The 17,364-nt window shown below is 40.2% G+C and overlaps 1 protein-coding gene across 1 annotated transcript in view; it reads left to right on the top strand.

Annotated features, from left to right (window-relative positions):
* The window catches only part of med27 (mediator complex subunit 27), a 300,082-nt gene that overhangs the window by 53,510 nt on the left and 229,208 nt on the right, over positions 1 to 17,364 (top strand). The window lies entirely within an intron of this gene.

The following is a 17,364-nucleotide window of genomic DNA, read 5'->3' as shown; positions in this document are numbered from 1 at the left end:
ACATCCATACATCTACAAAATTACTACTATAGTAGCTACAAAAATCCCATAATTAATCTCTGTTAAGCCCCCGTTAAGGCAACAGTAAATAGATTTAAAGAGACACCTGGCAGAACACAACCTAGACAGTCACATTCAAAACGAGTTTCTTTCAACACTGGGTCCTTGTAGACAGTAGCTTGAGGCTTCTCACACTTGCTTGATCTTAAAATGCCTCTACCTTACACACAGTCTCCTTTATACGTATCTTTCTCTTTGATGTAAATTTTCCATTGTATCACTAGGCTTTTAATTTTACCTTTTCTAACAATAACATCCTTTCATTCCACCAATGTTGTTATTAGTAAGCTGAAAAATATAAACACATTGCTTGGCGTCTTTTAGCTAGGTCTGAGATTTCACACATTCTTTTGAATGGTTTACTTAAAAATGCAAATTGCCCCCTTGACACTTATGTTTCTAAACTTCCCCATGTTTATCTAATTACCATTTCAAACCTACTTTCTATAAATCAAAGCCTCTAGATCTGCTGCATTTAATCCAATTAAGATACACACATAGACACAGACACCACTAAACTCTATTTTAAAAAATAATTTCCAATAACATTAATATCTCTTCATGACAGTGAACGAGATGGGTTTTTGCACCAATCAACAATTGTTTCATGGTCATTATTAAACTTGAATTCAATAAAAATCTGGAATTAAAATTCCACCATCTGTCGTGGCGGGATTCAAACCTGGGTCCCCAGAACATCACCCTGGGTTTCTGGATTGCTAGCCCAGTGATGATACCACTTTGCCATCACCTCTTTAGAAAAGTTTGCATTTGCAAATTTGATGTTTGGGCTGTTATGATGCCCTCTTTTATTGAATATCCCACAGACACACTGTCTACATCCATATTTCAAGAACAGCTATTTGCGTCAGTTATTGATTAACCCCTGGTGCTCTTGACATTATCTTCCCTCAAGATTCATGTTGGAGTACAATGTTCTGCCATTGGATTTTATTTCTCATGGATGTTATGCTGCAGTGTAGATAATTATTAGCATGAGAGTACTCAGCTATTTTTATATTTACTTTTGCCTGTCAGCTTCTCCAGCCAATGGTCAAATGAATGTGAAATTACTGGGTTTTGTTATGACCTGAATCAAAGATGCATTTGTTCCTCGGTTTTAGTTCCTGTTGCCTCCTATGCTGTTGGCGATATAGCCTTTGGGTTTAAGAAGTACCCCTGCTAATATCTTGGCAAATTATGACTTCATTATCTATCTCGTGGTGCAATTAAACAGTAAATTTATAATAATTTCATAAAGCAACTGAGTGGTTCAGACTTGATAATGGAGAAAATTCACTTCAAACATGCCAGAATTGGGAAATGAATGCCACTCTAGTTATCACTGTAGTACAATTGCATGGAGGAATTTTACTGACCGTTCTTTCACCAGCTGTAGACGTTTTGGAAGTTTTCCTAGATTTTTCCCACAGTCAGAAAGTATGGTATGTGGCCACGGGAGGATTAGGTTGGATTAGCAAAGCTCTCCACTGCCTGAATATACTTTAGTAAGTATTGATGTTGTCCTTTCAAACAAATGCAAACTGCTGACCCTTGCATATTGTATGACCATGCTGTCCGAGTGAATAAAATCAATTGTTTGAATTTCAAATGTTGTACATTATAATGAGAATGAGAAGTGCCTTCTGGAGCTGTGCCCTTGCTAAAGGTTAGCACAATGCATTCTGAAGTAAAGAGTTGACTTTCTAGAAATCCTTTTATATAGTCTATGGTGTATACTTTACAACATTTGTTAAAATGAATGTTACATAAGTACTGTGTACAATTAGAGGACAGAGAGACTTGCCATCTGTAACTCATTTAAACATAAAATCGTTACAAAGAATTTAAATATAGTTATTTTCCCTTTTGAGAAGATATGAGGGAAAGTTGCTTCACATTTTTGAGTAAATATGGTGTATTTCTTATGTCATATACTGGACCTGCATTATGGTTAAACTGAATTAATATCAATGGAAATAGTCTCCAGTTCCTGACTGGGAGCCATATCAGCTTGGTATTTATTCTAAATATTGCAAATCTGACAGCTTGGCTCCTCCTTGTCAGTTGATTTTAGCGTATTTGGAACAGTCTCCTACAAATACAAGTGTTAATGGCTCCGTGTACAGAATAAGCAGTGGTGTCAAAACAATCTTCTCTCCCCCTAAACCATTGTTACCTTGAGTCATGGTTTCCTACTGCCATTCAAGTCTGGCCATCTCCTCTTTTTTCCTTCCGGCCGTACTTAATACTTCATCCAATGGCTGTTTTAAAGATAGGATCAGTGTGCCAATAAGTCCAATCTTCACCATAAATATGCACTTACCACTAGGAGGCACTGCATAGTCTTCCCCGGTGGGAACCCTGGTTGAGTATTCATCTAACCTGTATTTTAATTTTGTTGTGGTAATTGTACAGAAAATGCCTTAATCCAGCTGTACTTTGGGTGAAGCCCCAACAGACAAAACCCCAGGACTCCAGGTGTGATGGTGGAGCAACATGTTGGAGCACATAGATGGTAGTATCTATATGAGATTGATGTGATTAAGCACTGAAATGTTTGTGCTGTCAAATGGAGGCCAAACCTGAGTTGACTGTTCTTTCTTCATTTGAATAATAGCAGTAGTATGGGTGTTAGAACAGTTGCATGCTTTTTGGCCACAGAAAATGTGTCCTGAGGAAGAGGAGAAATGGTAAAATGTTCTCGAAAAAAAAATCCAGTATTGCTGTTGGTATTCCAATCGTACCTTTGGAATGGAGGATCTGGTAATCTTGAACTTGGATTTTATACCAAGAGCATAGTCGAGAGCTATTAAATAACTTATTTATGTAAACTAATTATTAATGGTGTAAATGCATATCTACAAAATTAGCATGGTTAAAACACGTACATTTGACAACATCGATTACAATCAGCAATTTTTTTTCTCCAGATTCAAATTTCCAAACAAATGCAATACCGTTCACTTTCTATTGCCCTGCACAGTATATACAACCTGCACCATTGCAGAAAAAAAATTAGTAAGGTGGAAGATGAAACAGTAAAATACACATTCTGAGCCTGGAGCTACAAATCTGTACCCATTCCCATGATACAGTCCAGCTGCTCATTGTTTCATGTAACCATGCTTTTTCTCAGGCTTCTAAATCAACAAACACACCCCAACTATTTGGCTGGTTTGTTCAAGAAGCATAGGGTGACAGAGAAATGGGCATTAAGTTTGTACCATATTATCTGGCAATATTTGATGCCACTTTTGCACAAAAATAAATCTTATTTTAACCCCATTTTGCACAAATATCTGAAACAAGATTATTCATCCATTGTTGATGTGTAGAAAATGGAAAGTTGTGGGATATGTAAAATATTATGTAGCTCTCACCCACAAGTTTGGCATTTGTAAACTTGATGATTGGGGAATATTTTATGTGCTTCAGACTAAAGTACAGCATCCTTTCTTGATTATCTTTCACAGACTGTGCTGATGAAGATTCCCACAATACTTGTGGGTGTTCTGTCAAATCATCCTCTCTTTTGATGAGGATCAAACCTGAAATGTTAACTTTGTTTCTCTCCCCACAGTTGCTGCCTGACCTGCTGAATACTTCCAGCATTTTCTGTTCCTATTTCAGATCACCAACACCCGCAGTATCTTGCTTTTGCTTTGAGCTCTCTTGCCAGGGTTACTGGTTAAGTTCTTGGCAGGGTAGGATGCAATGTAATTTGGTTATAGTAACATTCTAAAGGTTGTATCTTTGAATTTGCTTTGTAATTTTCATATCAAGGAGGTAAACCTTAGTCCAAGACTGGTATTAAAAGTCTGACAGTTTTATTGCCTTTTCTTGTAACTAGAAGTTTCTCAAAAATCAAAATGACTTTTTTATAATATGATGGCATGTTTAACTTTCTACCATTTTTTATTGTGCCAAAGTTGGGGGAAGCAATTGTTCAATAAATCAGGGGCCAACTTGATTAACTATATTAAGACTAATGATGCTTTATTTGAATTAGAATGGCAGATCACTAATTATTATTTATAATATAGGGACCACTTATTAAAACTCCTGTTTGTTGAAACTAGCTGAGCAGATTGTCACCTGCTAAGATTTCTGTCCCTTTTAAAGTACTTTACCTGTGCTTAACTCTTGCTGACTAAAGTTGTGATTAGGAAATTATAGTTACCAACACAGTCCACACCCCACCCCTGCCCGATATGGCATCATTTCCCTCATCAAAATCTGTTACTTCTTCAAAAAACTCCAGGTTAGTTAAACATGATTTTCCTGGAAGAACATCATGCTGGTTTTCCTTAATTAACCTGAATTTGATGATGTGACTATTAATTTTGTCCCAATTTATTGTTTCTAGAAATTTCCCCACCATTGAAGTTAAACTGACAGGCATCAAGTTGCTGGGATTATCTTTTCACCCGTTTTTCAACAAGAGTGTAACATTTGCAATCCTCCAGTCCTCTGGCACCACCCACGAGTTGAAGGGAGACTGGAAAATTATGACCATCTTTACCCCTTTTGTTGTCCTACTGGCATAAGTCACTCCGAGGCTTCAGGCTTTCTTCCAGTTTCCATTTCAATTTATCAATTGAAATTGCTGTATTGGTACTTTTTTAAAAAGCTTTTGCTGTTACTGTGATTTCTCCTGTGTCTGGTTGGGTGGGCTGAAAACCAGCTCTTATGGAGGTGTATAACAGGTCTTGGAATTTTTGGGGCCCACAACTTTATATAGGAGGGTGCCCAATAAAATAGCAGAACAGAAATATTTGTGGAAAGTCAGGAGTCCTGCTGAACAGTGTGAGAATTAGAAAATTTCTTGCTATTCATGGTGTAACAACCCCACCCCTTCAAAAAATAATTAAGATGGATTTTCATTTGTTGAGCTAGAGTATGCCTTTACCCATTTCATGACCTGGCCCTAAGAATGCCACTATTAAAGTTATGCAGCTCAGAGTGACTTCCTGAGGAAAATCTGTTCTATTACAAGAAATGTCTACCTTCCATATTTATATTAGAAGGAGGGGAATGGTGTTGGGGAAAGCATTTAAATCCCTGATGTAAAATTGTATAAACCCCTTGTAGCCAATATAGTTACTGTGCTCCATTTATAAACCTGGCTTGCGTGTATTGTAAGTGTGTGATATCTAACACCACATAATTTCCCCATGTTTCTGTCAGGAGACAGAAGAAGGTACAGGAACGGCCTTGACGTCTGCTGTGTCAGCATCATTGACAGAACCAGGTAAAATGCTTGATCCTGCCATTCAGCAGCAATTGCAGAATGTTTCATAAATAATGGACCAGTTATTTTTTAACTACAGCTTGCATGATCAGATCAGAGTGGCTGCCTCTCCTCTGCGATTTCACAATTGCGCCTGAATTTCTACACTGCCTGAAGCATTTGCTCTTTGCCTAGGATTACCAATTCCTCTTTCTTAAACCAATCCTCCCACCCCACCCCACCCCACCCCACCCCACCCCTCCACTCCCCCCCTTGGTCTTTGGGATCATTTCTATATTGGATGGATCAGCAGTAATTCTCTCATCAAAAAGACACAGCCATCAAACCTGGATATCACACAACGCTTTTCTCTTTTTTGATGACATGATAATTTTTAAAAAAAATCATCTCGAGCAAGCTTTTAGGCCAAGTGGGAGCACTTGTTTCCTGACCCAGAAGGCCGCATGTTTATGTTACAAAGCTGCCAATTGCTACAATCTGTTGACCTCCTCTCCTTGTCACCACCCAATTCCAATTTGTCAGATTTAATCAATTCTGACCAGATTGCTTGCTGGTGTCGAGCAGGATAATAATGTCTTCAACCTACAAGAGACAAGAAAAAAAACACCAGGCTTGCCCAATTCAAATTATGCATCCTTTCAGCCAGTTGTGGTTCAGCTGTGAAGTTCCACCTACACCATTGCAATTTTGATACTTGATGAGGAATATTTAGAATGCTGGAAGGGTGAGATTGACAAAGTAAAGATCCTTGTGGAGGTTTTTCTCACAATAAGTTAGCTCTTACAATGCACAGCCATACGCCCAGCACCATGGAGGGCATAGCCAGGCCTTTTATACTTGGTGTTGCTTCATGCAAGTGGTTTCTTTTTCATTCAAGTCCTGTTAATGAGTTGTGATTGAAAAATTCTAAACAGAAAGTTGATCAATTAGCTTGATTTGTCATGGACGTACCGAGGAAAGGTTTTATGCTCCTCATGGTTGTGGTCCAGGAGTTTTATTTAACATTCCAGTTTTAAGATTCTATGGTAATTTTAATGGGAATGTCCAAATTGCTTTTATGTATGAAACTATAGTTTTAATTAAAATATGCTGATACATTAAATAGCCAAGAAGTGGTGTGAAGTGATTTGACTTGTTGGTTAATCTTTTCAGTAATCAATAGGACATCTGATTAGCCACATGATCAATTTGCACATTTTATATTCTCTTTCTCTGCATAGGTGCTAAAGTATTGTGCCAGCCCTAGCCTCAACTGCCTGCTTTATGAATATACAAATAAGAGGCAGGAGTAGGCCATTCAGCCCATCCTAGCTTGCTCTGCCATTTAATAGGATCACGGCTGATCTGATAGTAACCTCAAATCTGCATCCCACGCACTCATGATAACCTATCACTCCCTTGCTTCCCAAGAATCTACCCACCTCTGCCTTAAAAATATTCAAAGACTCTCATCCTGAAAAGGTGCTGGAAGCAGAGTTCCAAAGACTCTCAAATCTCTGTGAGAAAATTTTTTGCCTCATCTCTGTTTTAAATGGGTGACCCCTTACTTTTGAACAGTGACCCCTAGTTCTAGATCCTCCCACAAGAGGAAACATCCTCTCCACATCCATCCTGTCCAGACCCCTCAGGATCTTTTATATTTCAATCAAATTGCCTCTTACTCTTCTAAGCTTCAGTGGATACAAGCCTAGCCTGTCAAACCTTTCCTCATGAGACAACCTGCTCATTCCAGATCCATCTGATATACCTTCTCTGAACTGTTTCCAATGCATTTACATCCTTTCTTAGATAAGGTGACCAATACTGTACACAGTACTCCAGATGTGGTCTCTCTAGTTCTCTGTATAACCGAAGCATAACCTCTCTACTTTTTGTATTCAATTCCCCTCGCAATAAATGACAACATTCAATTAGCTTTCCTAATCACTTGCTGTTTTCTGGTATTGAATATATTTGAACAGTTGCAGCTTTTTTCTTGGTCTTTTATAAATTTGTTGAAATAGTAACACTTTTTGAGTATCTGTGCAGTTCCTTTGGAACTTGTTTTGTTTTTTAATTATTTACGTTTTATTACAGTAATCCACTTACTGACTTCTCTCAATTGACTCAATTTCAAAATGAGCTGAGTCATCCACCTGTCAATTCACCTGCTGTCAGTACTGACAGGATGGGAGCATAAATATTAACTGAATTAATAATTGAAGAAAAGTGACCTGTTAGAAAACTCTCATGTTTGATAGGTTGGCTAATTTTTGTATTTACATTAAGATAATCTATGAGCATGTTTTATGATCTGGTTGAGTTTTCAGTTAGGAATAAAATGGCATAGTGGGCTGTGTGTTGGAGCATTTGTGTATTACTGTGAAAGGCTGAAAAGATGCGGCTTTGTTCTGTTCAGTTCTCAGTCTTATGTAGATGGTACCAAGGGGAGGCTAAATGTTCTCCTTGGGAGGAGGAAGAACAGGGAAAATTGGAGGATGTATCTTCAGCACATTCTTGCACAACACCTAGTCCTGTATCCATTAACAAGTCTAGATGCAAATTTCCCCCTGCCATAGTTGGTGCATGTCTCTGGACACTTAGATGCTGAGAGGCAGAAGTATGTTGCATTGTGTGATAAAAGCAAAATGCTGTGGATGTTGGAAATCTGAAAAAAAAAACAAAAGTGCTGGAAATACTCAGCAGGTCTGGCAGCAACCCTGAAGAGAGAAACAGAGTTAATGTTTCAAATTGAATATGACTTTTATTTACAACTGACTTGTGTATATCATAACAGTGAAAAAATTGAAGAAAGGTCCAGCTGTGCCCCTACAGAGCAGATAACCACATTTTATCTGTGACATTTTAATAGGCTGGTTTTTGCCCTCTGTGGTGAACAAATGGCACCAGCCATTCATTCCACTTGCTCACAGGTTTTCTGTGGGATTGTCACAGGACTTGCTGTGATTCAGTGAGATAACAGCATGGTGCCAGCTGCAGGGAATCTGCATCTTGTGTGAACAGGGCAAGTAACTGTGCATCACCTTAACCAGTTGAATTGAAGAATTGTTAAGAAGCAGCACAAAATATGAACTAAGAAGCTTGACACCATCCAGGACAAAGCCTGCTTGATTGGCATCGCATCCACAAACATTCACTCCCTCCACCACCGATGTACAGTGGCAGCAGTGTGTACCATCTACAAGATGCACTGCAGGAACTCAACTAGGCTTCTAAGACAGCACCTTCCAAACCCATGACCACTACCACCTAGAAGAACAAGGGCAGCAGACACATGGGAACACCACCACCTGGAAGTTCCTCTCCAAGACACTCACCATTCTGACTTGAAAGTATATCGCTGTTCCTTCTCTGTCTCTGGGTCAAAATCCTGGAGCTCCTTCCCTAACAGCACTGTGCGTGTACCTACATCATATGGACTGTAGTGGTTAAAGAAGGCAGCTCACCATCACCTTCTCAAGGGCAATTAGGGATGGGCAATAAATGCTGACCTAGCCATTGATGCCTACATCCCAAGAATGAATAAAAGTGTCATTCAGAAATTTTAACTATGTAAAATCATGTACAGCAAGCAAAATAAAGAGATCGGGTTATGAGAGAAATAAAAGGTGGAGAAAAGGTTTTACAGTTTTTATTCTTTCGACCTCCAATAATTAACATAGGTCTGCACATCTGCACAAGTTAATTTTCAGTACTGTCGAGGTTATTTGGATGGAAGTTAAGACTTACAATGGCATTAAAAATTTACTTGCACTGGCATGAGTATTGAATCAAAGAGGAAGTAGTGGGAGCTTGTCAGAATGGTACAGCGATTATCATAGAAGCATAGAAAATAGAAGCATGAGTAGGTTGTTTGGCCCTTCGAATCTGCCCTGCCATTCAGTATGAACATGGCTGATCCTCTATCTCAACGCTATGTCTCCTCTCTCTCCCCATATCCCTTGACGCCATTAGTGTCTAGAAATCGATCTATGTCCTTAAGTATATTCAGTGACTTGGCCTCCACAGTCTTCTGTGGCAGAGAATTCCACACCATCCTCTGTGTGAAGAAATGTCTCCTCATCTCAGTCCTGAATGGCCTACCCCATATTCTCAGACTGTGACCCCTTGTTCTAGAAATCCCAGCCAGAGGAAACATCATCCCTGCATCCAGTCTGTCCAGCCCTGTGAGGATTTTATATGTTTCAATGAGATCCCCTCTCATTCTTCTAAACTCCACTGAATACAGGCCTAGTCGACGTAATCTCTCCTTATATGACAATCATGTCATCCCAGAAATCAGCCTGGTGAATCTTTGCTGCACTCTCTCTATGGCAAGTGTATCCTTTCTTAGGTAAGGAGACCAACATTGACACAATACTCCAGGTGTGGTCTCACCAAGGCCCTGTACAGTTACAGTAAGACATCCTTGCTCCTATACTCAAATCTTCTTGCAATGAAGGCCAACATATCAGTTGCCTTCCTAACTGCTTGCTGCACTTGCACGCTTGCTTTCAGTGGACAAGGACACCTAGGCCCCTTTGTACATCAACATTCTCCACTCCAGCACCATTTAAATAATACTCTGCCATTCTGTTTTTCCTACCTGTTATACTGCATCTGCCATGGATTTGCCCACTCATTTGACTTGTCTAAATCGTCTTGAAGCCTCTTTACTTCCTTTTCACCACTTGCATTCCCACCCAGTTTTGTGTCTTCAGCAAATTTAGAAATATTACATTTGGTTCCCTTATCTAAATCATTGATATCTATTGTGAATTGCTGGGGCCCAAGCACAAATCACTGCAGTACCCCATTGAGTGGCAGGCAATGACTAAAGACCAATTTATTCCTACTCTATTTCCTGTCTGTTAACCAATTCTCAGTCCATGCCAATATATTACCCCCAATCCCATGTGCTTTAATTTAGTACATTAACCTCTTATGTGGGACTTTATCAAAAGCTTTCTGAAAATCCAAATACACCACATCCACTGGTTCCACCTTATCTATTCTACTAGTTATGTCCTCAAAAAAAAAAACTCCAGGTTTGTCAAATATGATTTCCCTTTCATTATTCCATGTTGACTTTACCTAATCTGGTTGATGTTTTCTAAGTGTACTGTTATTACGTCCTTTATAATAGACTCTAGCATTTTACCTACTATTGATGTTAGGCTAACTGGTCTATAATTTCCTGTTTTCTCTCTCCCTTTTTCAAATAGTAGGGTTACATTTGTCACCCTCCAATCTGCCAGGACTGTTCCAGAATCTACAGAATTTTATAAGATGACAACCAACCACTATTTCCATGGCCACCTCCTTTAGTACCCTGGGATGTAGATTATTGGGCCCTAGGGATGTATTGGCTGCCAGTCCTATTAATTTCTCCAGCACTATTTTCTTACTAATGTTAATTTCCTTTAATCCCTCCTCTCCTCACTAGACCCTTGGTTCCCTAACATTTCTGAGAAGTTATTTGTGTTGTCCTCTGTGAAGATAGAACAAAAGTAGTTGTTTAATTGCTCTGCCATTTCCTTGTTCTCCATTATAAATTCTCCTGTTTCGACTGTAAGGGACCTACATTTGCCTTCACTAACCTTTTTCCTTTAATCATACTTATAGAAACTTTTACAGTTCGCTTTTACGTTCCTTGCAAGTTTACTCTGATACCCTATTTTTCCCCTCTTAATCAATCCCTTGGTCCTCCTTTGCTGCATTCTAAACTGCTTCCAATCTTCAGGCTTGTTACTTTTTCTAGCAGCTTTGTGACTGCTGTTTGGATCTAATAATATACTTAATTTCTTTTGTTAGCCATGGTTGGGCCACTTTACCCGTTGTGTTTTTGCACCAGAAAGGAATGTATAACTGCAATGCATGCATTCGTTCCTTTAATATTAGCCATTGCCTATCCACTGTCATGCCTTTTAATGAAATTCCCCAATCTATCACAGCTAACTCGTCCCTCTTACTTTTATAGTTTCCTTTGTTTAGATTTAGAACCCTAGTTTCAAATTGGGCTACTTCACTTTCCATCATGTTATGATCACTCTTCCCCAAAGAACCCTGCACAACAGGATTATTAACACCTTCTCCTTGCACAGTACCAAATCTAGGATAGCCTGTTCCCTACTTGGTTCCTCGATGTACTGGATGAATTCATCCGCCATAGTATTATTGCTAATTTTGGTTTGCCCAGTCTATATGCAGGTTAAAACCATCCATGATTTCTGTAACACCCTTGTTATATGCATCTCTAATTTCCTGTTTAATGCCATCCCCGACCTTACCACTACTGTTTGAAGGCCAAAGACAACTCCCACTAATGTTTTCCGCCCCTTTTGCTTCTTAACTCCACCCACACTGATTCTACATATAGATTTTCTGTGCCAACATCCTTTCTCACTGCTGCACTGATTTCATCCTTAACTAACACTACCACCCCACCTCCTTTTCCTTTTTGTCTGTCCTTCCTAAATATTGAATACTTTTGGATATTCAGTTCCCAGACTTGGTCACCCTGCAGCCATGTCTCCATAATCACAATCCTGTTGTATCCGTTTACATCTATTTATGTTGTTAATTCATCTACCTTAATGCGAATGCTTCGTGCCTTCAGATACAATGCCTTTGGATTTGTCTTTTCAACATTTTTACATTTTTTTTTCACACTATGGTCCCATTTGCTGCTAGCCCTTGCTTCCTCTGCCTTCTACTTTTGCTTTCTGTCTTTCATTTCTATCTTTGTTTCCCCCTCTTGTCTTCTTGCTCGGGTTCCCATCCCCTCCCACTCTAGTTTAAACCCTCCCACCCAGTACTAGTGAATATCCCTACAAGGATATTGGTCCCGGTCCTGCTGGGGTGCAACCTGTCCAGCTTGTACAGGTTCCATCTTCCTCAGAATTGGTCCCAATGCCTCAGGAATCTAAACCCCTCCCTTCCTACACCATCTCTCCAGCCACACATTCATCTGGTTTATTCTCCTATTCCTGATCTCATTAGCAGGTGGCACTGGGAGTAATCCTGAGATTGGAATTCTGCTTTTTTAATTTACTTCCTAGCTCCGTTTAGTCTGCTTGCAGGACCTCATTCCTTTTTTACCTAACTCATTGATACTGATATGGACCATGACCTCTGGCTGTTCACCCTCCCCCTTCAGACTGTCCTGCAGCTGCTCAGTGACATCCTTGACCCTGGCACCAGGCAACATTTCATCTTGGTGTCATGTTTGCAGCCGCAGAAATGTCTCTCTGTTCCCCTTATGATAGAATCCCCTATCACTATTGCTTTCCCACTCTTTTTCCTCTCCACCCATGAGGCTGAACCAATCATGGTGGCACGGACTTGGCCCTTGCTGCATTCCCCTGAGAAAGCATCTGCCCCAGCAGTACCCAAAACGGAAAATCTGTTAGAGAGGGAGATGGACCCAGGGAACCCCTGCACTACCTGCCTATTGCTTTACTCTGTCTGGCGGAAAGTCTGGTACATTCCCTTTCTTCCTGTAAATTCTTTACTTGCGGTGTAACCACCTCACTGTACATGCTATCCGCGAAGATCTCAGCCTTGTGCATGCTCCACAGTGACTCCAGCCACAGCACCAGCTCCAAAATGCGGATTTCAAGTATTTGCAGCTGGCGACACTTCTTGCACACGTGGTCGCCTTGGACACACAGTCATAGACTCATAGAGGTCTACGGCACAGATAAAGGCCCTTCGGTCCATCGGGTCTGTGCTGCTCAAACAAGCACCTAACTATTCTAATTCCATTTTCCAGCACTAGGCCCATAGCCTTGTATACCATGGCATCGCAAATGCACATCCAAATAAGTCTTAAATGTTATGAGGGTTTCTGCCTCTACCACCCTTCCAGGCAGTGAGTTCCAGATTCCCACCACCCTCTGGGTGAAAAAATTCTTCCTCACATCCCCTCTAAACCTCCTGCCGCTTACATTAAATCTATGCCCCCTGGTTATTGACCCCTCCACCAACGGGAAAAGTTCCTCCCTGTCGACCCTATCTATGCCCCTCATTATTTTATACACCTCAGTCATGTCCCCCCTCAATCTCCTCTGCTCCAGCCCTGGCAACATCCTGATAAATCTCCTCTGCACTCTCTCTAGTGCAATCACATCCTTCCTATAATGTGGATTCCAGAACAGCACGCAATACTCTAGCTGTGGCCTAACCAGCGTTTTATACAGTTCCAGCATAACCCCCCTGCTCTTATATTCCATGCCTTGGCTAATAAAGGCAAGTATCCCATATGCCGCCTTAACTGCCTTATCTACCTGTCCCGCTACCTTAAGGGAACGGTGGACATGCACACCAAGGTCCCTCTGATCCTTGCTACTTCCAAGGATCCTACCATTCATCGTGTATTCCCTTGTCATGTTTGTCCTGCCCAAGTGCATCACCTCACACTTATCTGGATTAAATTTCATTTGCCACTGATCAGCCCATCTGACCAGCCTGTCTATATCCTCCTGCAATCTAAGGCTATCCTCCTCCCTATTTACCACCCCACCAATTTTCGTGTCATCCGCAAACTCACTGATCAACTCTCCTACATTCAAGTCTAAATTGTTTATATATACTACAAACAGCAAGGGACCCAACATCAATCCCTCTGGAACCCCACTGGATATAGGCACCCAGTCACAAAAACACCCCTCAACCATCACCCTCTGCTTCCTGCCACTCAGCCAATTCTGCATCCAATTTGCCAAATTGCTTTGGATCCCATGGGCTCTTACTTTCATTATCAGTCTCCCATGCGGGACCTTATCAAAAGCCTTGTTGAAGTCCAAGTAGACCACGCCAAGCGTATTGCCCTCATCTACACACCTGGTCACCTCTTTGAGAAATTCAATCAAATTGGTCAGACATGACCTCCCATTAACAAAACCATGCTGACTGTCCTTGATTAATCCCTGCCTCTCCCAAGTGTAGATTAATTCTGTCCCTCAGAATTGCTTCCAGTAGTTTCCCCACTACTGACGTTAGACTGACTGGCCTGTAGTTCCCTGGTTTATCCCTTCCTCCCTTCTTGAATAAAAGTACCAAATTGGCTGTCCTGTGGTCCTCTGGCACCCCTCCTGTGGCCAGAGAGGTATTGAAAGTTATTGCCAGCGCCCCTGCTATCTCCTCCCGTGCTCCACTCAACATCCTGGGATATATTTCATCCGGGCCTAGAGATTTACTTACTTTTAAGCCTGCCAGACCACTTAGAACATCTTCCCTTTCTCTGTTAATGTCTTTAATTTTATCATAGTCCTTCTGCCTGATTTCCATACCCACGTTGTTGTCCCTGAATTCCCACATTGCACAGGAGGAACATTCCACATGGCCAAGTTGCCCTGTCGTGACTTACCTTGCATTGTTCCCTTTACTTTTATTTCATCTGGTTTAAAGAATATTAAATATATGCTAGGGACCTTACTTTATTTCATATACTTCAAACACTACTTAATCTAAATTAATCTTATAATGAAGACAACCTTGCAGTTACCAATAAATTATACCAGTATTAAAAGATAAATAAGCAAAACAACTAAAATACTCACCAGCCAATCACTTACTTAATTATTTATCCTCCTGGCCCTATTCTCGATCTCGCTCTCTCTCGTGCCCTTTAATCCTCCTGGTTCTGCTCTAATCTACATATAGAGTGGAATAATCAGATGGGTAAATGTGACACAGATGACGAATTCATAGAATGTTTTTGGGATAATTACTTAGATCAGCACGTTCTGGAGCTAGCCAGGGAGCAGACTATACTAGACCTGATATAGTGCAATGAGATAGGATTAATTAATGACCTCCTAGTGAAGGCACTCCTAGGTAGCAGTGATCATAATATGATTGAATTTTACATTCAGTTGAGGAAGAGAAGAGCAGGTCTAAGAGTAGTATTTTAAACTTAAATAGGACATGCGGGCATGAAAGCAGAGCTAGCAAAAGTAAATTGGCAATTCAGGTTAAGGGATAGTTCAATAGAGATGCAATGGCAGACACTTAAGGGTATACTTCAGAATACACAGAGCAGATTCATTCCAATAAGAAAGAAAAATTCCAAGAGGACGACCCAACATCCATGGTTAACTAAAAAAGTTAAAGATAGCATCAATCTTAAAGAAAAAGCATATAATTGCACAAAGGTGGATGGAAGGTCAGAAGATTGGACAGAATATAAAAAACAGCAAAGATTGACTGAAAGATTATTAAGGAGGGAAAAATTAGAGTATGAGAGAAAGCTAGCTAGAAATATAAAGACAGTAAGAGTTTCTATGGATATTTTAAAAAGAAAGGAGTTAGCAAAGTGAGCGTTGGTCCTATAGAAAGTGAGCCTGGGGAGTTAATAATGGAAAATAAGGCAATGGCAGATGAATTTAGTGGGCATTCTGCTTTGGTTTTCACCATAGAGGATGCAAGTAACACCTCAGATGGCTGTAAGTCAGGAATTAGAAGGGAGGGAGGAATTCAAAATTACATTCACTAGGGAAGTGGTATTTAGCAAATTGTTGGAACTGCGGGTTGACAAGTTCCTGGGGCCTGATGGGTTTCATCCTAGAGTCTTAAAGGAAGTGGCTAATGAGGTAGTAGATGCTTTGGTTTTAATTTTCTAAAATTCACTAAATTTGTGGAAGGTTCCATTAGATTGGAAATGAGCAAATGTAAGACTTTTTGAAAAAGGGAGGGAGACAGAAAGCAGGAAACTATAGGCCAGTTAACTCAACATCTGCCAGGGGAAGATGTTAGAAGCTATTATTAAAGATGTTATGGCAGGGCACATAGATAAATTCAAGGTAATCAGGCAAAGCCATCATGGTTTTCTGAAAGGGAAATCATGTTTCACCAATTTACTGGAGTTCTATGAAGGAGTCCCATGTGGATAAAGAGGAAACAGTGAATGTACTGTACTTAGATTTCCAGAAGGCATTTTATAAGGTGCCACATTAAAGGTTATTGTGGAAAATAAAAGCTCATAGTGTAGGAGGTAACATATTGGAATGCATAGAAGATTGGCTAGCTAACAGGAAACAGAGTAGGCATAAATGGGTCATTTTCTGGTTGAAAGGATGTGATGAGTAGTGTGCCACAGGGGTCAGTGCTCGGGTCAGTGCTTGGGCCTCAACTCTTTACAATTTATATAAATGATTTGGATGAAGGGATGGATAGGATGGTTGCCAAATTTGCTGATGACACAAAGATGAGTAGGAAAGTAAGTTGTGAAGAGGACATAAGGAGGCTACAAAAAGATATATATAGGTTAAGTGAGTGGGCAAAGATCTGACAAATGGAGTATAATATGGGAAAATGTGAAAATATCCATTTTGGCAGGACGAATAAAGAAGAAGCATTTATCTAAATGGAGAGAAATTGCAGAGCTCTGAGATGTAGGGAGTTCTGGGTGTCTTGTTGCATGAATCGCAAAAGGTTAGTATGCAGGTGCAGCAAGTAATTAGCAAAGCTAATAGAATGTTATCATTTATTACAAGGGGAATTGAATACAAGAGTAGGGAGATTATGCATCAGTTATACAGGGCATTGGTGAGACCACATCTGGCTACTATGTACAGTATTGGTCTCTTTATTAAGGAAAGATGTAAATACATTGTAAGCAGTTCAGAGAAGGTCTACTAGATTAATACCTGGAATAGGTGTATTATCTTATGAGGAAAAATTTGAAAAGCAATGTTTGTATCAGCTTGGAGCTTAGACGAGTACTAGGCAGCTTGATTGAAACATAAGATCCTGAGGGAACTGAACAGGGTGGATTTGGAAAGGATGCTTCCTGCTGTGAGAGAATCTAGAAATAGGGGCCACTATTTAAAAATAAGGTGTTGCCCATTTAAGACCAATGATGAAAAATGTTTTCTCTGAGGGTTGAGACTTTGGAATTCTCTTCCTCAAAAGGTGGCAGAGCCTTTGAATGTTTTTAAGGCAGAAGTAGATAAATTCTTGATGAGTAAGGAGGTGAAAGGTTATCAGGGGTAGGCAGGAATGTGAAGTGGAGGTTAAAATTAGATCAGCCATGATCTTATTGAATGGAGGAGCAGGCTCGAGGGGCC

The sequence above is a fragment of the Carcharodon carcharias genome, chromosome 8 (assembly GCF_017639515.1).
Source record: "Carcharodon carcharias isolate sCarCar2 chromosome 8, sCarCar2.pri, whole genome shotgun sequence".
Lineage (NCBI taxonomy): Eukaryota > Metazoa > Chordata > Chondrichthyes > Lamniformes > Lamnidae > Carcharodon > Carcharodon carcharias.
This window is presented reverse-complemented; position numbering and strand designations above follow the sequence as displayed.